This window comes from Apus apus, chromosome 2, assembly GCF_020740795.1.
Source record: "Apus apus isolate bApuApu2 chromosome 2, bApuApu2.pri.cur, whole genome shotgun sequence".
Taxonomy (NCBI): Eukaryota; Metazoa; Chordata; class Aves; order Apodiformes; family Apodidae; genus Apus; species Apus apus.
Window position 1 is genome coordinate 122,074,772 of NC_067283.1, and position 23,458 is coordinate 122,098,229.

At 37.5% G+C, this 23,458-nt stretch overlaps 1 protein-coding gene across 1 annotated transcript in view; it reads left to right on the forward strand.

Moving 5' to 3' along the window:
• Positions 1-23,458, forward strand: part of C2H8orf34 (chromosome 2 C8orf34 homolog) — a 173,323-nt gene that overhangs the window by 88,109 nt on the left and 61,756 nt on the right. The gene's annotated exons all lie outside the window — the stretch shown is intronic.

Below are 23,458 nucleotides of genomic sequence, written 5' to 3' on the forward strand. Positions count from 1 at the left end.
TTCTTGTGCTGAGGGCACCAGAGCTGTACACAGGTTTATTTTTTCTCCAGGTGGGGTCTGACCAGAGAAGAGTAGGGGGGCAGAATCAGCTCACTGGTCCTGCTGGCCACACTTCTTTTGATGCAGCCCAGGATGCAGTTGCCCTCTGGGCTCAGCACACACTGGCGGCTCACGTCGAGCTTCTTGTCTACTACCACTCCCAAGTCCTTCTCCTCAGGGCTGCTCTCCAGCCGTTCTCCCCACAGCCTGTATTTGTGCCTAGAGTTGCACCGACCCAAGTGCAGGACCCTGCACTTGGCTTTGTTGAACTTCATGAGGTTGGCACTAGCCCACCTCTCCAGCCTGTCACGGTCCCTCTGGATGGCGTTCCTTCCCTCTTGGGTGTCAAACCACACCACACAGCTTGGTATCATCAGCAAACTTGCTGAGGATACACTCAATCCCACTATCCATATCTCCAACGAAGATGCTAAACAGCACTGGTCCCAGTACTGACCCCTGAGGGACACCACTTGTCACCTGCCTCCATTTGGACACTGAACCATTGACCACAACTCTCTGGGTGCGGCCATGCAGCCAAGCTCTTATCCACTGAGTGGTCCATCTGTCAAATCCATGCCTTGTCAGTTTGGAGACCAGGATGTCATGTGGGACAGTGTCAAACACCTTGCACAAATCTTATTTCTATAAAATCTTTATCACAGAATAAGCCATAAATACAGTTTCTGTGTAGAGACCAGAAAAATAAAGTCTTTGAAAGAAAATGTATAGAAATTAAAAAATTGGTTCAGTATCTCCAAATTCAGGTGTTTAGAATTTTAATCAATTTGATACTTTCTCATGAAAGTAAAATGTTTTTTGTTGTTAACAGAATTTCTGCTCAGTTGGTGTGTGTAAAAGACATATTGCATTGGAGTAATAGGGGTAGTTTGAGTTTTTTGTAAAAAATAATCATTAAAAGTAGTGATGGACTAGTAATTTTTGCAATTGACTCATGAAGAGTATGTCGATCACTGTAAAAACTAAGAATTAAGTGATACAGCTGATGTCAAACCTCTGCTGCTGAACTTATGTAATTTGATTTTTTCTAAGGTGTCTTAGATCGAATGAGTTAAAGGGCTGCCTTCTCTTTGGCAGAGCAAATTTTTCATTGTGCATGTATTGCTTTCTCTTTTGAAACTTTAGTTTGTACTTTTTGTTTGTAGCATGCTTGATCCTTTGTTAGAAAATTTACTTTTAAATAGTTCTAAACCTGCCTTTATTTTTCTGGATAGTTGTTTAATATGTGACTATTTTAGCTTCTGGATTTTGTTATTGTTTGATTTCTTGGATCAAAAGCCTATCTTAAGTACCTGGCTGAGTTAGCTAATTCTGTTAAAAGAAGGTAGTGTTCAGAGAAGTTGTTTAAATTTAAAAAAAAAAAATCTAATACTTCTCTTTATCTTATCAGAAAAAAAAAGCTTGTTTTTCAGAAAATTTTGTAAAAGGGGATCTTTCTACAAAATATTAATAGCAGGTTTTGACCTATATGAATGGCTCTGAATAAGTATTTACCTGAATCTATCATGCAATTCAACTGTAATTCCTTGGAGACAGGATTGCAAAATGGAGAATAGTGTGAATTAATTTAGTCAAGGCAGGTCATATATTAGCTGAAGTGAGATGGAATGCGAAGGAAAAGAATGCAAGAGAGAGGAAAGGCATAATTATAGCTTAACAGGCAAAAATTAAAGTGCATTTATAGGGAATTTCATTTATGACAGAACTACACCTGCAGGAGTACTTCAATGAGCAGTAACTTAGTGAGCTCTACCATTACTAAGATGGTTATCAAGCATATAATCATGGTGGTTGTTTTTTTTAAGTGTGTGTATATGTAAAACAACAAGACATTTAATCAGAAATGCAGAAATACTAGACTTAGGGTTCTGTTGCATATGTCATATGAACTCTGTGTACGTGTGTGTTAGAAGATAAGTTTTTGATACATGATTCCACTTTTTCATGTTCTCTGTGGATGTTTCCAACCAAGCCTGTCCATTATTTTTCTCTGCATTTGCTTTGCATTCCATCTTTTCTGTGCTGACTGGCAGGCATGGTCCCAGTTTTGGTGCTTGGTAGAGCAATGCTGGCAGGCATCCAGCAGGAAAAAAAACATTGGTTAATTGTCCAATACTAGAGCCTTTGAGAAGAATGTATTCTGTAGAAGTGGAACATTCACCAGGTAGGATACACCTGTCTGTATTCTGGTCTTGTAGACAGAGTAAGCTGCTAACCTAAGAGTTTTTACTAATTGTGGATGAATTTGAAGTTTTGAGACACCGATAAGGAGGCCACATTGGCTGGATTTTCCACAGAAGTGTCGATAGAATGACTGATAGCAGTGAAGTTCTTATGATTTGCTATAAAATTTTGGATTCCTGCATAAGTGTCTGGAGTCTAAGAACTCCTTAGTGAAATAGATACTTAATTTTCCTAACATGGGCAAACATATTTTCTAACCTTTAGAAAAATGGATTAAATAAAAAAGTGTGTTTTTTTAAAATTCCTTTTGACAAGTGCAAGAAATAATGAAAAATAAGCTGAAATTGCAAATTTTTATTAATATTACAATTAAAAAAAAATAGTTGTACTGTAGAAGTTGTTCAGCAGTTGAAGCTGTACTTGTCACAAATGTCTTCATCTTAAATAACTTTTTCAGGGAGATGACTGAATTAAATCTGCAGAATCAGATGAAGTAGTCTGCAGAATCATGGTCTCTATTATGAAGAAAATATACATCACTTTTCCAGCTGAAATTCAGTGCATATATATGAATGACATTGAGTAATCTCCAGCAGAGTAGTTTGTGATACATGTATGTATGTATATATGTAATATGTATGTATATATCATATTTTCTCTACTACAGGTTTTTGCTGTTCTTTATTACTGCTGATAGGGTATTATTCCTGAAATGTTGTCCTGAAGGGGAAGATTCCTGTAAGATTATAGAACTGAAGTCAGGAATTACAGTTTAAGAGTGAATGTTGTAGCATTCTCTTAGTTTGTTGTTAATAAATGGCTAGGCCTTTTCCTGTGGTAAGGATTTACATCATCTATGTTTCCCTGTATCCTGGCGATCACTGAAAATGGCAGACTATTTTTTTTAATGCAATTTAGTTTTGAAATTGTGGCATTTATAATTCACATGCATATTTAGACATGCCTGAAAGAAAAAGTGTGACTACTGAAGGGGACTGAAAGGCAGACATTTTTATTTTTTCCTCCTTAAAAGTTTTGTTCCAAGTCAATTGAAACAGGAATTTTTAAATTTGTTCCTTGTCTGAGAAGGCTCAATTCCCTGCTGCAGGCTGGGGAAATTGACACTCCTGTCAGTTTCCCTGCTAATAGTAGCTGTGAAATTGACAAGAATGTCGATTTCACGGAGGAGCCACTTGGGACTGGCAGGATCTGTGGCTCAGGGGCAGCCCTTGTGTGGATTGTGCAATTAGAGACCTGGGCCACCAATCTCAGAATTGACAAGCATGATTTGTGCCTAAACTCTGCAGTTAGGAGGCAGGGTTATAATAGCTTTTTGACTTAAGTGTGCAGCATGTAGACCTGATCTTTGGTTGGAGCTAGAGCTTTGTTTAACTGCAGACCTATAGCTTCTTGGAGACTCCAAAGCCCTGTTCTCTGAAGCAGATGCTGACTGATGCCAGGTAGCCTTTCTCTTAGTAACAAGCAGGTCCCAGTGTCACTTCCTCTGAGACAGACCTACCAAAATGATTGCTGCTGTGTAGGAAAGCAGAAGCAAATCTGTTCTGGCTTGGATAGAAGTATAGGAAACCTAGTATTTTTTGAATGAAAGATGTTTAATCTTAATGATACAATACTTTCGAATATAGCTGAAAGGATGAACAGGGACAGCTGAACATCAGTCATCCACAGTTAGTGTGAAGACCTTTACCACAGAAGCACTTTTGGTGATACAATACAATAATACTTTTTTGTTCAACTAGAAAAAATACTAGCATGAAACATGTGTGAGATACAGAACAGGTATCACCAAGGTTATCTTTTTATTATCAGCTCAGAATTGCTTTTCCTGAAAGAAGAGATGAGGACCTGGAATAATAAAATCATTGAATGGTTTGGGTTGGAAGGGAGCTTTAAATGTCATCTAGTCCAACCCCCTGCAGTGAGCAGGGGGGACACTTTGAACTAGATCATATTGCTCAAAACCCCATCCAGTCTTACCTTGGAATATTGTTGTTGATCATCAGACTACATTTCTGTTTTCAGTGGTCCAGAGCAGTTGCTCAATTCTGGAAAGTATGAGCTCTTTTCACCTCTAAAGAGACATTCTTTAACAGAATAGCAAAAATTGCTGTTTGTGGTTGTATGCATTTTAACAGGATGGGCTCTCAGCTATTGTCCCTTTGCATGTGCAGTTAACAAAACGAGCTGAAATTTAGATAGAGAATGTATAGTGCATATACTCCCTAGGCATTGCATTGTTCCGTCAAGACAGTCTGCCCAATATAAAATAAATGGATCTTGGCTGGGAAATAGAGAATATTTTCTTGGTGTTATCATTCTGCATCAAAGGGAAGCTGCCAGAATTTACCAAACCATTTAATACAAGGAAGGTTTCTGCTGACGAAACTGTGAATGCAAAGCAAAACTACATTTCTTGTATCTTTGCCACACAAGTAAAATTCAGGAAGTTTATAACTTTAAGTTAAACTCTGACTCCTAGTGGTGTAACATCACATTTATGCATTATTTCAAGTCACCTGTATGTGAAGTTCAGTTATGACTGTGAAATAACGGTATTCAGGAGCTTATAAGCATGTTTAGTGTCTCACTGGGAACAGTCAGTAAGTTCTGTTTTTTGCCTGTTGACTTCCCCTGACCTGCACATTTTTATCAGCATACATCAGAACAATTCTTTTGCACCCTGCCATTCCAGGATTGTCAAGAGTTAGAAATATGTAAGTATTTTCTTGTATGATCTTGCATCAGTTTTGCAATTGGGCAATTACAGGTTTGTAACGTTACTGATATGTAACGTCCCAATGTCATTAACTCCCACTGAACATTTTCCTACAATATCTTTACTTGAAGTGTTACAGAGCCCAGCACTTATTTTTTACCCAACTTCTTGTGTAATAAAAATAGAAAATACCCTATTTAAAATAAATGCTTATTTTAAATTAAAACAAAGAAAATTTGAATTGATTAGAAAAGTTGTTTCAAGTGGTATGACCCACTTGAAAAATGGTATTTAAATTTTTCTATGTGTTTACCTATGCAGTTTGATTAATCTTCAGTTAGCTAGTTATTAGTCCCAGAATTGAGAAAGAAGACATTGGAAGGATTTCTGAATAAATATTTCACAGCTTCTGATAATAAATAGGTGGCTACGATGTGAGCTATAACATTGGAGTCAAACACAATATTTAATCACTGCTTTTTTTCTCTCTGTATTTAGTAAACCAAGCATTTTAGAATGGGGGGTCTTGGGGGGTGGTTTACCCTTTTTTAAAAGGTAGATGTGCATAGTGATGTCAAGTTTATTTTTCTCCCTAGAAAGCTTTAAAAAGGGGACTATTCTAGTGACTAGGCTTGAGTGCAGCTCTTTTTCCTTTTTGTTTATGTAGCTATGGTTCTGTGAAGGTGTTGGCAAAATACTGGCTAAGGAGTGCTGGTAGATATGGCTTACTTGGGCTTTCATAAAAAACCTTTGTCAAAGCCTCTCACAAAATGATACTAAGAAAATAAAGTAGTGACAAGGCGAGAAATAAAGAAATAAAGGAATAAAGCACGGCCATGGATTTAGAAGCTGCCCACATGGCAAAATAATGATACTGAATAAATACATGATGCTTTTTAATATTTATTATTTTTGCAATCTAGTAGCAGTGGAGTACCTGGAATGTTACAGTTCAATATATTACTAATCTCTACTGAGATGTAGGTGGTAAGGGAAATTATATTTACAACCTTAGACAAAAATTTTCGAGTTGATTAAGACCAAAAACAAGTGAAGAATTAAGTAAAATTAAGAACATGACAGTAGATTAATTTTGTGGTTGAGAATTGTCTGGGAACAGAATGACTTGAACTCATGCTGCAATTTTCAGACTACTAAATTAACATGAATGGTTGTGATGATGTGTTTGCAGGCCCATAAGAGCTGTGGACATAAAAGGAGCCAGGTACCTTTGACCCATGCGATCAGGTCAAAGTGAACATTGTCTGCACCACTTACTTCCTTTTGAGTTCTTTCAAGTCTCTGTCAGAAGTATCCAGTGTATATCCAGTGAACTATCCCAGTTTGGTATAAAGGCTTTCTGTTCTAGTCACCCTCATCTCACAGAGGACACAGCAGAAGAGAAGGACATTGAAAAAGGTGAGAGGAAAATGATTGGAGACAGACAGGAGTTGAAGAGTTTTAATACCTACCAGTTTAGAGAAGGAATGAAAAAGGGCATGCAAAATCATTAGTGAGTATAAATTGATTCTTGTTTGCCTTCTGACTGACTTGCAGCAGGAGACTGTTGGCTGAAGTTATTGCCACCCTCAGCCATCTGCCTTGCCCTGCACCTTTAATGGATATGGAAGCCTCCAGGGCAGAGACATCTGATCTGCTTGGAAATCAGCTTGTGAATCACTGTTGTTTTCAGCCCAATGCTTTAAGGAAGCCTGTTCCTGCCTAGGAGAGCAGCAGGGTCAGTCAGAGGAGGGTAAGATGGTTTCGGCTGGTAGGAACATCAAGCAGGGTGAGTCTGCCAGAGACTGATAATTCAAGGACAAAAGCCTATGAAACTGTGACCACTGAAATCAGATAAAAAGGGAAATGCTTGTTCTATCCAGTATGTATTTAACTGGTGGAAATGTTGACAGTCACATAGTTGTGAACACATGAGCTTAGCTTAGTGTACACCAGTAGTGTATACCCTCTGCATAAATTTTTCTTTCTGTAAGTTTTCAGCCTTTGGTTTCCTGTGAGGCTAGTTTTCTGCCCACTTACAAGTTTTTATAAAGTGTACCCATCTGTCTTTGAGTTCTAATCCTAATAATTTTAAAGCTGCTGGCAAATTTCAAACAGAATTCGACAGGTCTCTAATATATAAAATTTCTTCCAATTTCCTCAGAATTGGTGTCTGGATGGAAAACAATCTCATTAGTACCACCCTGAAGCTTTGCAACAAACTAAAGGGGTATTGTTGCAGATTGATCAGTATTATGGCTCTGAATCAAATAAAGCATCTGATGACTTGCTCCAGCAATTTGGGACAAGCTGTTTGAGTTAATGAGGGAGAGGAAAAGAAGGAAGATGGGCAGAATTACTAGGGCGAAGGTACTGTAAGAAATATGGAGGGAAACAGCTGAAGTTATCATGAAGGAATTATTGAGATGTAACACAAATGCATAAGAATTCTAGATTCATTAGTTTAGCTGCTTATAGAATAACTACCTCTACTTTTTTGTTTGTTTGTTTGTTTTCCTGACTGGGCAGAATGTTAATTTTATTGTGTGCTCTTACCATTGAACATAGTATCAAGTGCAACATTTCATTTAAAAATCATATGTGTCATTTTAAATGCTGGAATCGGTAAATAATATGACAAACAGTGAATCACAGAATCACTTAGGTTGGAAAAGACCTTTAAGATAATTGAGTCCAACCATTAACTCTACCCATAACATAGCAAAATCCAAACTTTATTACCTGTTCTTGCTTGAAAATGATTCAACATATGTTAAAAGGCTGTTACATGGCCAGACATTCTAACAGTATGTAGCATGCAAAGAGATTCCAGAGTTTTCTGTTTTGTAAAATTAAATTGAAGTGGAATAATTTTTTTTTTGAATGGTTGTCATTGCTGAAAGCAAAAAGGGTGATGGAGGAAGAATAAACATGGAGAAGAAAGAACAGAGTGAAGTAAGTCATCATTTATAGTGAAGCAGAAGGTGAACAAGATTTCTCAGAAAGGTAACTGCTGATTCTTGCTGTACTCAAAATTAGATTTGGAAAGCCTTGGCAAAAATGAGAAGAGAGAGAGACTGAAAACAAAAAATAATTAAAAATACCTCTAAACAGCTGTTCAGCCCACCTACAATTTCAAGAATCTCATTTGTCTACTTTGATTGCTGTCTTAACAAATTACATGACAGAACTTTGATCAGGTTAAATGATGAACACTGCAGTAAATGCTGTGACTGCCCTGCAAACAGAGGGTAGCTTCAAGCAGTCCGAGTCAGATAACGCTAGCAATGCCAGCTTTTGTAACATGCAGGTAGCAGTTTTGAGCAGACCAAGAAGCTCATTAGCTGTTGCTGTGATTCACAGGGTTGGTGTGGCACACAGTACCTTGAGTTTGCAAGTCCAGTGCTAGCTTAGGGACATCACTGTAGCAACTGCAGGGCACCTGATGACATCAAAAGTAACACTACCAGATTCTCTTCTTGCATTTTCTTTAATGACCCCAACTTCATGAAGATATTGTTCTTTGTGTGTGAATATACTGCCAATAAGTATTATTCTATGTAGGATATTTTGACTATTAAAAAAAGAGGCAAAAAATAGCAAAGGCTATAATACAAGAGAAGTAGTGGAGTGGGAGTTGATGGAGGCTGAAAAGAATTCAGGATATGAGAAATTAAAAACCAGAAGAATTAATAAGAAGATAAGGGTAATAATCTGTTTATAATATCACCCAATAAGAATTCTGGAAAATAATAATAAAAAAAACCCTAAAGGAACATTTCAGCTGAAGGATTTCTTGTCTGTTGTTCTAAGTATCTACTAAATCTTTTGCCTAATTAGTGAGGACTGGGAGGGAGAGGCAAGTACAGTAAGAATACATCAAAATACTAAATCTAAAAAAACCCAAAAAAATGATGGACAAAGATGATGCAAGAAAGAAGAATTATGCTAGATTTAGATATAAGGACCTATCGTTTTTTTACATTAAACAATTTGAAGTCTATGAAGTAATAGTAAGTATGAGTTAACATTCTAAGCTGTATATAATTCTGTATTCTGATTCCCTGTTACACTTATAATTTGTTTTTTGCTGACTAGAAGCAGTGTTGGTTTAAACTTAATGCCTGTTTTTGGAGCAAATTTATCTCCTATCTGTTTGCTTTGTAGCTATGCAAGTTCTGTCAATTTCTGTATGTTGTCGCTGCAGTAACCTACTACTGCAGTGATCTCAAGATCATGCAGTATTTCTTGCATAAATTAAATCCAAAACAAGAGGTGTCAAAATAACTCCTAAAACTGATTTTTACTATCTACTTAAAATATCCTTAAATTGTAGCCTACAGGATTTCAGCTTCATAGTATAAGGGAAATAAGAAGTGCTGTTTCAGGATGATGAAGATATAGTTATTTTCTATGAAGATCCTTCTAGGTGGTATCCTCTGTTTTAACTTCAATAACCAGTCATACACCTATTTAAATTGAATTAAACTAGGTTTATATCACCAGGCAATGAACTGAAAAAATAGTAGGCTGTATTTTAAAATCATCTCTCCAGTTTAAAACAGTCCATGTCTGAGCAAGAAACGTCAAAGATACTGAAGAGTGAGTTAGAGTTGGGCCAAATACCAACCCTCCAAAACAAGAAAGAACCCTCAGGCAGGTGGGCTCCCTGGCCCAGCTCATTGTGGGTCACACAAGCACCACTGCTAGTGTAGGAATGGGAAGTGTCAGTCAGCTAAAGTGGGAGACAGGCAGGTCTGCATCTTTCAGGGGTAGCACAGACTTAGTTTAGCTTAAACGGATTGTGAAACTGCTCCTTGCTATCTTGGAACAAAAAGCTGCACAGGAAGCACACTTCAAAGAGTTAAATCCTGGCTTCATTGCAGTGAAATACAAGTTTGGCCACTGATGCGTATAAAGGGAAGGTTTTGCTTGGAGGAAGTATAATCATAGGAGGAGAGATGGTGAGTTGCATTTGGAAGAATATATAAGAATGAGGATGGAAATGGTTAGCAAAATACTGAGATATTGAGCAGCTGAAAAATAAATGAAAATTTAATAGGATATGGATGTATGTGATGTTAAATGCATAAAGTTTATACATTCCTGGACTGAGCAGTTGAGGTTACAATGTGCCTTTGTGACAGAAGGAGGAGTTTTGAACACAAAAGGTTACATTTATTGGCTTACTGTTTTCTGGGTAACGATGTTGCCTGAGTTTCTTCTCTGTAAAGAAGTGGTGTATCTTTGAAGTATCCAATAATGAATGAATAAAATAGAAATGAAAAGAATTATAGTCATTCCATTGTTTTTAATTCTCTTCAGAGAAAGTTTACAGTCCTGGGAATAATTAAATATAAATAAATATGCAACTAATAGGATTTTTCAGTTTTGATTTTTAACCAAATGCAAAGACAGACAAATTCAATTGTGGCTTCAAAAAGGTTTCTCTCCTTATTTTATTAAAGCCAGAAGTTATAAAGAGATTGTTGTGTTTTTTTTTTCAATATGATGAGAATAAAAACTTGAAAAGATGTTGTAAATGAAATGATAAGAATACAAAATTGTTCTTAAAGGCAGAGTTCATAAATAAAAAAGTGATAGTCACATATTTTTCCTTTCCAACAAAGGTAAAAAACATATCTTCTTTTTTGTCCAAAACATTACTACATTTCTAGATGTTATCAACTTATTTTTTCCTGGTTTTGAAACATCAGTGGTGACACTGATGTACCAAAGTAATGATGCATATAATCCTTTCTTACTCTTTCCTCAAGTCTCTTCTGATGTGAAATTCCAGCTACAAGATTGTTCAAAGATTTAAAGTATTGTCCAGTAGATTGGAGAGTCACATATTGTATAACATTTGCAGTTACTGTTATTGCTCATAATTTATTATTATAAATCATTATTGATTTTTAATGTGAAATGTAAATGAAGGTTAACTAATTTTGTTCATATATTTTTATCTTTTTTTTTTTTTTTTTTTTTTTTTGTGTAAGCTCAACTGAAAACACACAGTTTTGAGATTGAGAAGATAAGCCATACTTGCCATGTGCACATTCTACGTTTTTTATGGAGGAGCATTCCCCTGGTTGCTTGTAGATTTCTGAGCACCCAAAGGCAAATCAGCTGCTTTCATCTGCAAAACACTAGAGAGATGAATGCATGTCCTGCATATGCCTTCCAGAGAAGTTACCATTCCCTGTAGTATTTTCCTGTGATAGTATTAAAAAGTAGCTGTAACTGAACAAATATTTCCTTCTTCAAACACGGAACTGCAGACCAGAATCCTCATTTCTCTCCTACAAGTAGAGAATACTGTGATTCTTAATTAATGCTTACATGGGGAATTGTTTCTTCTTGCTTTCCTGCCACATCTCTAAAAGATTACTCCAGCACATCAAAGCCAAATGGGTTTTTTTTTGGTAAGTGTATTACTCTGTATTTTATTTAGGATACTCAGAAGCTGACTGAATGGTTGCCATTATTATGTGCGCAAAGGAACTTTATGTGTAATTTCATTTCTGTTTCTGACTCTTGAGTGTATATATGACCATAGACAAATATGAATTAATGACTGGAGAGACAATTCCTCAGCATGTCACAGATTTAATTATTCAATTGCTCTCACCTAACTGCAGAAGTATCCTAAGTAATGTTTGGGATAGAGGAGGCTTGGCAAGGTGTCTGACAATAGTTTGCAGACCTATTTCTGCATTTGGCTGCATGGGGAAATGTGTCTTTCTGGGGGATTTTATTAAATGGTTTTCATGCTTACTTGGATGCCTTTAGAGGAAGACAAAAATTATTGGACATATTTGAGTATCTCTGAGAGGAACTAATTTACCTGGCTTTTTCAGGAAATGGATAGCAACTGGGTTATGTCAGTCAGAAATAATTAGGGTACATTTCTTGTTGCAGTTTTTTATGAATACTCACATAATGATTTGATAAAAATAATACTTGTTTTGTGAAATTTGCTCTAAGTGTATGTCAAGTTATCAGAGACAAAATATTGTTAAGGTCTAGCTGCTGAGCTGTGGTTATTTTTTCATCTTTGAAAATTGAATGTCTCTTGATATGTTCAAAAGCATTGCTGAGCAGGCTTTTGAATAATGTATTTGCTAAAGGAATCAAAACTCGTCTGTGAGAACTTCCAGATTTTATAAACATCGTAATTATTCCACCAGTGCCTGTTTCTGATAACCTGTTCTTTAGAATGTGTTTGAATTATATTGGTTTAGCTTGTTTATATTGGACATAATTTCTAACTAGTAAATGAGCAATTATTTGTCAATAGCTGGTGTTATTTTGAACCTTCACATAGGTAAATGTTTCATAAGTAGGTGATACCTGAATAGAACTTTAAACAGATGGGACACTTTCACTGGTGTGATGGGATGTTATGTTAGCTACTCTGTGTGTCTACTCAGAGTGCTTACTGAAAGGGTTATGAGAAGATCTACAAACTTAAGCTGCTCAGGTGATAGGGAACAACAGTAAGAGTGTTGGACAGCCAGGAGAGCTACTTGCTCAGGACTGTTTTGGGGTATTCGTCTGAAAGGGAACTTTGAGTGTACACAGAGAGTTGAGGATGTCATTTGGGAGCTGAAAAACCATATCTGTGATCTGCTGAAGTGTTACCAGGTGTTAAAAATGGTTTATTTTATTTTGGGAAACTGAAAGGAGGAATGCAATTGAATTGATATGACATCACTGTGGATGAGCAAGTTAGTACATAAGTTTCAGAAGAATATTTGTATCCATGATAGTGAAACTGATAAGTTACTAAGTTTTGAAAATTTCTTTGAGCACATTGATGACCACTTTCAAAATAGCCGCAACATCAGTTTTTCTTTCAGCCTTTGGTAGAGCAAGACTCATCCATTAAAGTAATATCAAAACATCAGAATTCATTTAGTTCATGTACATGACCATATTTCAGGAACTCTAAAACAGATGAAGAAAATGTGAGAAGATGAGACACTGTGTTGACAGCAAGAGATCTTAACCCATTTCTCATGTTCCAGTTTATTTACAAGTTCAGTCATATTAGATTATATCAGCTTGGCATTACCCAGTATAATAATAATAATAATAATAACAACAACAACAACAATAATAAACCCCAAAACAGAAAGGCAGTGATTACTTGGCAAATGCAATGCATTCTTTTAAAATATCCAAAATAATATCTTTAATGTGGTAACACACACTAATAAGAATAATATTTTGTTAATATTTTAGGAATGCTTTCCTAATACATTGATTCTGGCATCTTGAAAAAAGCAAAATTGCACTAAGTTCTAAGTTCTAAGCAGCAGAGGTGAGTTGCATATAGTGTATCCTTCCATCAGTGTAAAAATTAGGTCTTTCCTACTTTTGTTTCTGATATTTTTATTATTTTTATTTTATTCCCCCCCCCCTCCCCCCGGTACTTTTGGTCTTACAGCAACATGTTCAGATTCTGTATTGTTTGTATTTCTTAAATAAATAAAGCTTTTACCTCTTGGGATATGATTCTGGGAGATGGATGGAGCTTAACTGAATGTGATCAATTTATTTAATGAAAAAATGTGGTCCTACTTCCTCCTCTGTTTCTCCACACAGGGCTGTGTGCTCCTGTTGTTCCCTTTAAACTTATATTAATCCTTCTATGACCCCTTGGTGTACCAATGCAACCAAAGCCAGATGCAAGTTTTCAGCAATAACAGTATTTTTCCCCTGAATGAGCTTGCACAAGAATAAAAATCAAGCACCAGTGTCACTGGAAAGGGTAAAAAGGGGAAAAGAACAGAGAAATAAGTGGGACTTTCTTTGTCACTAGAAACGAGCTACTGAATTACAGAACTGCACTCTCAGTGACCACTGGTTAGCCCCTTGGAGTCTGACTTCATTTGTTCACCACCTAAGCTAATAGTATTTCAGGGCCAGTGAGCTTTGCTGATGCATCTGAAGGCTGAAAACCATGAATCTCTTGGCCTTTTTGTGTTGGCCTAACTTTCCTTTTGGTGCAATGCTACCTGTTTTCTTTTTGCTTGAAATATGTCTCTTCTGCTGTGTATTATTGAAGATGCTTTCAGTTTATACTTTTTTAATTGATTCATTTTTTTCTCTGTTCCTCCTGTTGATCTAGTTTGTACTGCAAATTTGACCTCATTTTACTTTTAGGTGCTTGCACTCTAGGAATTCAGCACAGATGGTTCTTTTTGAAAAGTAAAATATAGTGAATTAGTCATTTATCTTCTGTGATGTTATGTACCCTTGGCCTTTTCCCAGAACACAAAGATTGTGCTTCCTAAGGTTTTGTGTTTCCTTCAGCCTTGTTTTTTGCAACTCTTGAGAAACACTTGCTGTTTCCTGTTGTGGGTGCCCCCTCCCTGGAAGTGTTCAAGGCCAGGTTGGATGGGGCTTCGAGCAACCTGGTCCAGTGGCAGGGGAGTTGGAACTAGACAATCTTTAAGGCCCCTCCCAACCCTAATCATTCTATGATAATTGGCTGTCTATTCTAGGATCTCTGCCTTCCTCTCAATTGATAGAATTGCTTTGAATGGTTAGCCTGCAGTTTTTATTCTCTGCAGAGGATGGCATACAGTGACCACCAGAGGATGTGGTGGTTCACATTCCAGTGCTGTGGACTCCTGAGTAAACTCATGTCAAGATCTTGTAGAGTTTCACAGCTCTTGTATCAGGGAGCAAAAACCCAAAAGAGAGAAATTTTCAATATTTTAGATAAATTTTCAGTCTGTGGGGTCAATGGTAAATTCTAATTGCGTTCAGTGGGGTCATGATTAACCTTTGTATGTCCTGAGAAGCAGAATTGTCACGTAACATTCTCTGATTTGTTTACAAGATGGTTTTATAATTCTGAAATGAGATCTTCTGGAGAAATGTGAGATTCTTATTCTCAGCCAGAAGATAAAGTATTGCTAAGTAAGAGCAAGTTTATCTCTGTAATGTGTAAGACAATAAGCGTGAGCTAACATGTTGCAGTGCCTGATTTGTTATTTAGGCAGTAATCTTGTCCTGCAATATTCAGTGAAAGTGTAGCAACCACCTGTGTTACATGTACGACTAGATTTTTTTCTTTTGAGCTGGCTGTCTGGCTTGTATTGCAGAATGCCTGTGCAAGAATTGTGGCAAAACCAAAAACCTCCTAATTTTCTCTTGTGCAAACCAAAAACATGAACAAACGTAACCTCCTAGTGCACTGGACTGGTAGGTTACACAAAAAAATCTAACAGAAGAAGTGGCACCTATACAAAACACCCAACTACAGAGTAACCAAATGTTTCTTTTGCAAGTATTTATTTTTATTTAGAAAAAAAAAAAAAAAAGTATTGGAAAGCTGTGTGGTTTATTTGGAGCTTTATTACCTGGCTAATCTTACTGGATGTGTGGGATGTTTTTGACATACCTGCTAATTTATCTGCCTGACCCAGCTGGAGAGAGAAAATTATATTAAAAAATTTTGTTCTACCTTCTCTCAAAAGACATCAGCGATACAAATTTAATCAATGAGTGAGGAAGAGCATGTGCTGTCAGCTATGATGCCATTGGTATGCTGATGATATCCAACTCTGTGTCTGCTTCTCTGAGTGTAGACAGTGCAGTCTTCCAGATGTCCCACTGTCTGGCCAGAATAGGGATAGTGATATAAAACAGATGATCTTCTCTCAGGACAAAGCGGAGTTGATGTAAGCTGATAGAGGGATGGAACTGGAACAGCAGAGCTTCAGTTGTTGGATGCCATCTTATTCTTATCTTTGATTTACAGCAGTGATAACGAGGAGGGCAGTTGTCCTTTTGCAGCTAGGCAGAAGTTTGAAGAGCAGTAACAAAGATCCTCAGCTTGTTTCTTCTAACATAATATCTAAGAGTTTTGATGATTATCATAGAATTGCTGACGTATTACTGTTCCAGTCAGGACTTTAATGCACCTAGAGCTTACTGTGAACTTTCGCATACAACACAATTATGCTCTAATAACTGGCACTCCAGAAATGCTAGTACTAATAATTTGTCACAAGTAAGCTTTTGGAAGGTTCAGTTTTATTGGAAATGTTTGGCATAAGATTCTGTGTAATTTTTATGGTTTGCCTCAACTTAATTTTGATAGAAGGTGTATGAATTTCCACTGGCCTCTTGACAATCCAGCTATACTTAATCCTGCCAAGGGGCTGGTCGTGTAAATTAGGTGGATGCAAAGGAATATGAATGTGGCCTTCAGTGCAAAAATTGTTTCATACAAAGCTAAACATTTTACTATCTTCTCTAGCAGGCTTAAAAAATGCTGTAGTTGCTTTATGTTTAGTGAGGTGTGCTACTAAATAATTCGTTAATGGTTTGAGCTAATTTTTGTAAAACCTAATATAAACAGCATGCAAATTATCAGTTTAATTCAAAAGAGATTTAATAAATAACAAGCAGCAATGTAATGTGAAATTCAATATTTTGGATATATATTGTAAGGAACATCTGTACTATGTTAACCAAATACACTTGAAAAATGTTATGCCTGGCTCCTCTTTGTTAGAAAATAGAAAAACAAACTGAAATTAAAAACAAAATGAAACCTTTTAAATATACATTCTTTTCTAATGCTTTGATATTTTTGATATGATTGAAAAAAGCCTACTGATTTAAGCATGTCTTATTCCATTATTACAACAAAGGTTTTTTTGGTGGTTTTCTTTAAGAATGCAGAGTTGGACAGAGGTCTGAATTCCTTATTCAAATAAATAATTTGATTGCATAAATAAATGACATCAGAATTGGAGCCAATTAGAAATATTGATCAAAGCTTGCTTTTAATTTTAGAAGTTGTTTAACTTAAGGCTAAAGTGCAAATAAAAAAAAGTCTGCCAAGGTAGAACATTAAAAGACATTCCTTTAGATGTCTTCCAAAGTTCAGAATTTCTAGCTGTTTTGTGGATTTTCTGTTCTATATGATTATTCTGGTGCAAGTAGTTATGTACAATTACGGCAATTGCAGTAATGCATTATAGAATGTGGTGCAACAAGTGAAATATTATTCATTTTATCTTACTGGAAATGTAGAAGTAATTAATGTGTTCCAGTCAATAGTAGATTCCTGTTACTGTAAAAATAAAGTGTTTGAAATTATTCTTTACTACTGAAAGAAACTACCTAGTTGATATTTTGGACAAATGTGTTTGGAATCACTGTTGGTGATAAGTGATTCTCTGGTTGGTTACTGTTGCTGAACTAGAGGGTGAGCAGAGTTATTTGGTGATATTAGATCATTCGTCCAAGAAGTACCAGTAGGGAACAATAAGAGGTCATGATGCCAGTTATTTTCAACTGTGGTTGAAGATAAGTAAAGAGAATCTATGGATCATGGAAGGAGGGGCTGGCCACTTGGGAGGAATATAGGACTGTTGTCAGAGGATGTAGGGAGGCAATAAGGAAAGCTAAGGCCTGCTTGGATCTTAATCTTGCAGATGAGGTTAAAGACAATAGAAAGGGCTTCTTCAAATGCATTGCAGATACAACTAACACCAGAGGCAATATAGGCACACTGCTGAATGAGGTAGGTGCCCTGGTGACAGAGGATATAAAGAAGGCAGAGGTACTGAATGCCCTCTTTGCCTCTGTCTTTACTGCTGCAGACTCTTCCCAGGAGACCCAGATCCCTAAAGCCCCAGAAGAAGTCAGGATGAAGGAGGAGTTTGCTTTGGTAGCTGAGGATTGGTTAGGGATCAGTTAAGCAGTCTGGACATCCATAAATTGATGGGTCCGGATGGAATACACCCATGAATGCTGAGGGAACTGGCAGAGATCATTGCTAGGCCACTCTCCATCGTCTTTGGTAAGTCATGGGCAACAGGAGAGGTGCCTAAGGAATGGAGGATAGCAAATGTCACTCCAGTCTACAAGAAGGGCAAGAAGGGGGACCTGGGTAACTATAGACCGGTCAGCCTCACCTCCATCCCTGGAAAGCTGATAGAACAGCTTGTTCTTGGCACTATCTCTAGACATATCAAGGATGAGGGGGTCATTAAGAGCAACCAACATGGTTTTACCAAGGGAAAGTCATGTTTGACCAACCTTATAGCCTTCTAGGGGGAAGTAACTAGGTGGATAGATGATGGTAGGGTGGTAGATGTGGTTTATCTTGATTTCAGTAAAGCATTTGACACTGTCTCCCACAGCATCCTCGTAGATAAACTGAGGAAGTGTGCTCTTGATGATCAGGTAGTGAGGTGGGTCATGAACTGGTTGAAAGGAAGAAGTCAGAGAGTTGTGGTCAATGGGACAGAATCTAGTTGGAGGTCTGTGACTAGTGGAGTCCCTCAGGGGTCAGTACTGGGACCGGTACTACTCAATGTTTTCATCAACGACCTGGATGAGGGAACAGAGTGTGTCCTCAGCAGGTTTGCTGATGACACTAAACTCGGAGGAGTGGCTGACACACCAGAAGGCTGTGCTGCCATTCAGTGAGACCTAGACAGGCTGGAGAGTTGGGCAGGGAGAAATTTGATGAAATTCAACAAGGGCAAGTGTAGAGTCTTGCATCTGGGGAAGAACAACCCCATGTACCAGTACAGGTTGGGGGCTGGCCTACTGGAGAGCAGTGTAGGAGAAAGGGACCTGGGGGTCCTGGTGGACAGGAGGATGACCATGAGCCAGCAATGTGCCCTTGTGGCCAAGAAAGCCAATGGCATCCTGGGATGTATTAGAAAGGCTGTGGTTAGTAGGTCAAGAGAGGTTCTCCTCCCCCTCTATTCTGCCTTGGTGAGGCTGCATCTGGAATATTGAGTCCAGTTCTGGGCCCCTCAGTTTAAGAAGGACAGGGAACTGCTTGAACAAGTCCAGCACAGAGCCACAAAGATGATGAAGGGAGTGGAGCATGTCCCTTTTGAGGAAAGGCTGAGGGAGCTGGGTCTCTTTAGCTTGGAGAAGAGGAGACTGAGGGGTGACCTCATCAATGTTTACAAATATGTTAAGGGTGAGTGTCCGGAGGATGGAGCCAGGCTTTTTTCAGTGATGTCTAGTGACAGGACAAGGGGCAGTGCGTGCAAACTGGAGCATACAAGGTTCCATGTGGTTATCAGGAAGAACTTCTTTTCTGTGGGAGCGACAGAGCACTGTAACAGTCTGCCCAGAGAGGCTGTGGTGTCTCCTTCTCTGGAGACATTCAAAACCCGCCTGGACAAGTTCCTGTGTGATGTGCTCTAGGTGACTCTGCTGTGGCAGGGGGGTTGGACTAGATGATCTTTCAAGATCCCTTCCAACTCCTAAGATTCTGTGATTCTGTGATATTCTGTAAGTAGTAGTGCAATATTGTTCTGGTCTGTTGTGAAGCTATTGCCTGACAAAATTACATGGAACAGAAGGAGCATACAAAGCAGCATAAATTCCTTGAATGCAAGCAGAAGTGCTATTGGTCGTAGGGTTTTGTTGGTTGTTTTTTTGTGTGTGTGTTGATTTCTTTTTTTCTTAATTTTTGGGTTTGTTTTGAATTTTTTTATGAGCGTAGTAGTGCAAATGGAATACATCGATGTCTATCATGATGTAAGAACACTGCCTTGAGAAATACATGGCTTCTGAAATAGAGGCATTATTTTATTGATACATTAGAATTGACCGGTGCCCTTTGAGAACATAATCAGAATTAATTATCTGAATTTTTTTCTCTCACATGAAAACATTTAGTGCTTCATTAGCATTAGACTGAACAGACAAATTCTGAGCTGTCATAACCTCACTAATGATGAACTGGGACTTTTTCCAGCTTTGCAGCTTATATCTCTCGAATTACTCCTGGGAAATTACTGCATGTTTTATAATCGAGGAAGGAGACAAAAGTGACTGGATCATATCAAACAATATAGCACATAACCTGATTATCAGAGCCTTTTGTGCAACAGAACTTCACTGCATTCAATAGGAGTTTTGCATAAGAAGAGCTCTGTCCTTAAAGTAAGCGGTGGGTATGTCTTCTAGATGTTTGTAAGATGATTCCACACCCTGTCATCACAAGGCATGAAGGAATCTTGCACCGTTTTTAGAATACTTGGCATTAGTGCCCCTTTCCCTCTTCTGAGCCCCTCCTTCTCCAAAAGAAAGGAAGTAAATAATTACAAAAAATGTCCTGTTTAAAAACGTTACCTTTTTACTGGGCTATGTTCTTGGTCAGCTGAAATAGATACCCTTTTTCCCCTTTCCTTTTGGATGAAACTTGTCTAAAAAAAATTACAAAGAATTTAGCTTAGTGCAGTATTATTAATATAGAAAACATCTGGCTCTGTGCTATGCTGTATTACATTTGTGATCTTTATCTTACTTTTAAGTATTTTAATGTATTGTTGTTACAGCAATGCATGAAGATTGCAGCTGTGTGAATTTATTTTGGTGAATTGTTGATTTGAGAAACATGTAAGGGTTTGAGGTTTTGTGGTTTTCTTGTAGGTAGTTGGTTTTTTACTACTCATAACAGACTTAATGGAAATTGCTATATGACCAAGGTAGGGTCTTCACATACCCTAGACAATAGCAGAAAATTAACATTAAATCAAAGAAATACAGTGCACAGCCATGCAGTAAAACCCCAAACTTTTATTAGTACAAGTGAGATTGTTTCATTTACGTCAACTTCCAGCCTATTGCTGCATAAAGATAAGTAACAATTTTCAAAGGATTTGAGGAGTTTCACAGTATTCTTGTCTCCTATCACATAAGCAGTCATCAACTTGGCTTTTCTTTCTCTTTTCTCAATGAATTACCTCATTGCTGCTCAATAAAACCACTGAAGCGCTCAGCTGTATCATCACTAGTTCATCTAGGAAAGATACAATGAAAGAGAAAAGAGTCAGTGTTCCGGACCCTGTAACTGAAATGACTTCTCAATGAAATCATTTTTTGCTAAGACCAGTTCTTTCTGATGTTACATAGAAACATCTGAACCTTTGGAAACCCTTTTTTTTTTCCCTTCTAATTCTTAAAATGCATTATTGCAGGCATTGTATTTATTTTAGTAACATCCTTATTTATGAACAAATATTGTTTTGTAAAACACACAGCAATTGTTGGACAATATACACACACGATTTAGAACTAAAATTACCATATGATTTATTTGTTTTGGTTTTGTGTTTGGTTTGTTTTGTGTTGTTTTATTTATTTATTTTGTTTTGGTTTTGTTTTTTAAATAAGGTCCTTCAGTAATGAATGTGGCCCATCAGGAAGATGGCATATAAACTTGCTCATGACTTCAAAATTCCCATCCAAAGTTATGGGTATTGGGAACCAGGCAGCTTCTCAAAGCCCAGTTGCTTTAGTGAGAGGAAAGTGCAATATCTGCACTGCAGATTCGAGGCATCCAGAATAAACAAATCCTTCAATACTGAGGCAGAAGCACAATAATCAAAGTTAAATCAAATGCTGCCGTTATTTTTTGGATTTGGTAGATTGGGTTACACTTCTCTTTCTAATAGGAATATTAACAGCTTTTTGCTATGGATAAATTCCATCCAGTGCTGAACTGGGGAGGATTGGGTGGAGAGCTGCCCAGCAGAGAGGGACCTGGGAGTGTTGATTGACAGCCAGCAGAACATGAACCAGCAGTGTGCCCAGGTGGCCAAGAAGGCCAACACCATCTCCTGGCCTGCATCAGGAATATTGTGACCAGCAGGACCAGAGAGGTGATCCTGCCCCTCAGCCTTGGTGAGGCTGCACGTCGAGCACTGTGTGCAGTCTTGGGCACCGCAGGATAGAAAGGACATTGTGGTGCTGGAGGAGGTGCAGAGAGGGGTAACTAGACTGGTTAGGGATCTGGAGAACAGGTCTTACGAGGAGAGGCTCAGGGAGCTGGTGCTGTTCAGCCTGGAGGAGAGGAGGCTGAGGGGAGACCACATCAGTCTCTATAACTACCTGAGAAAAGGTTGTAGTGGGGTGGGTGTTGGCCTCTTCTCCCTAGTGACCATTGATTAGGACAAGAGGACATGGAGTCAAGTTCTGCCAGGGGATGTTCAGATAGGATATTAGGAAAAGTTTCTTCACAGAAAGAGTGTGAGGCATTGCAACAGGCTGCTTAGGGAGGTGGTGGAGGCACCTGTCCCTGGAGGTGTTCACAGAACAGGTAGACGTGTTTTGGGGGATGGTTTAGTGGTTAGAGGTTGTAATGTGCACAGTTGGACTTGATCTTAGAGGTCTTTTCCAGCCTTGATGATGCTATGGTTCTATGAATTAGATCAATTAAATTCCTTGAGAAAAACGAACAATTGTATATGATGTAGATTTTTCTAATAAATATCCCTGCATTTTAGCATGCAGATTACTGTTACTGGTCTAAGAGCATGTAACAATAAATCAATACTGCTTAATATTTTGCCTCCTTGTCTGTTAGCACTATAGGCACCTCTGAAAACTATGTTTCTTGCACAGAGTTTCACTTAATTTTCTCGAGAGAAAAATGTTGGTAGTGGGCTAAAAATGAAAAAAGGCATGCTTTTGATATACAGATTCAAATACAAAAAGTATGATCGAGGGCAGCCTTTGTCATTGCTCTATTGAAATTGTCGTAGTCGTCAGAGAACCAAAGTTAATCAAGCAGAGAACAGCTGAAAACCTCATTTAAAGAAATCACATCTGTTTAGGGGGAAAAAAACCCTGAAGCATATGCTTCAATTTCATTTAAACTGTAATCTATCCAGTGGTTTACATCTGTTAAAAAATATGGAACTTTTCACATGTCTTTAAAGCACAATTAATTGTATTTGTTATAATACATAATGTGTTCCAAATATGTAATACCTTTTCTGAAATGACTCATAGATGACTGAATTAGTAATTAATTATTTATCATATAGCCTTCCAAGTCCTTTGAATTAGTTTGTATATTTGCCATAGATGAAATAAAATTATTAAAAAGTGTGGAAATTATGTAAATTGATGCCAGAAACTTCAGTGGAACTGTTGATTGGCACCACCAAGTCAATGAGTTTTGGGAGTGAGGAGAGTTTTCTTAAGCAGTAAAATAAAACATTACAGATAAAAAAGTTCTAGTTCTAGGAATTTAGTAAAAAAATTAATTTAAGTTTAGCCTTGCTTCTCTTGGATGATGCTTATTGAAATGGGCATATTGCCAAAAGAGTGTTGTTAATGTGACGTAATCCTGACAATCTGATCATTCTGCCCAGAGTTTGAAGTGGTAAGAGCAGTGTCTATGAATCATAGAGGACAAGGAGAAATTTTTGAGGTAATGATTCCAGGAATTGTATCTCACTCTTTTTGTTTGTGAAGAGGAGGCTGGTACTCTACTGTGTATCTATAATGACTACTTGTGTATTTTAAATTCTAACTGAACATTTTTCTGATTTTAAAGTTCTCTGTGATCCTTCCCCATCCGGTGTTGGGATTTAAAGTCTGCCTTTATGCGCTTTCTGCACCACTCAGATCCTTTAACATCAGGTTTCTTTTGTAAACATAAATATATGAAAGCACATATGT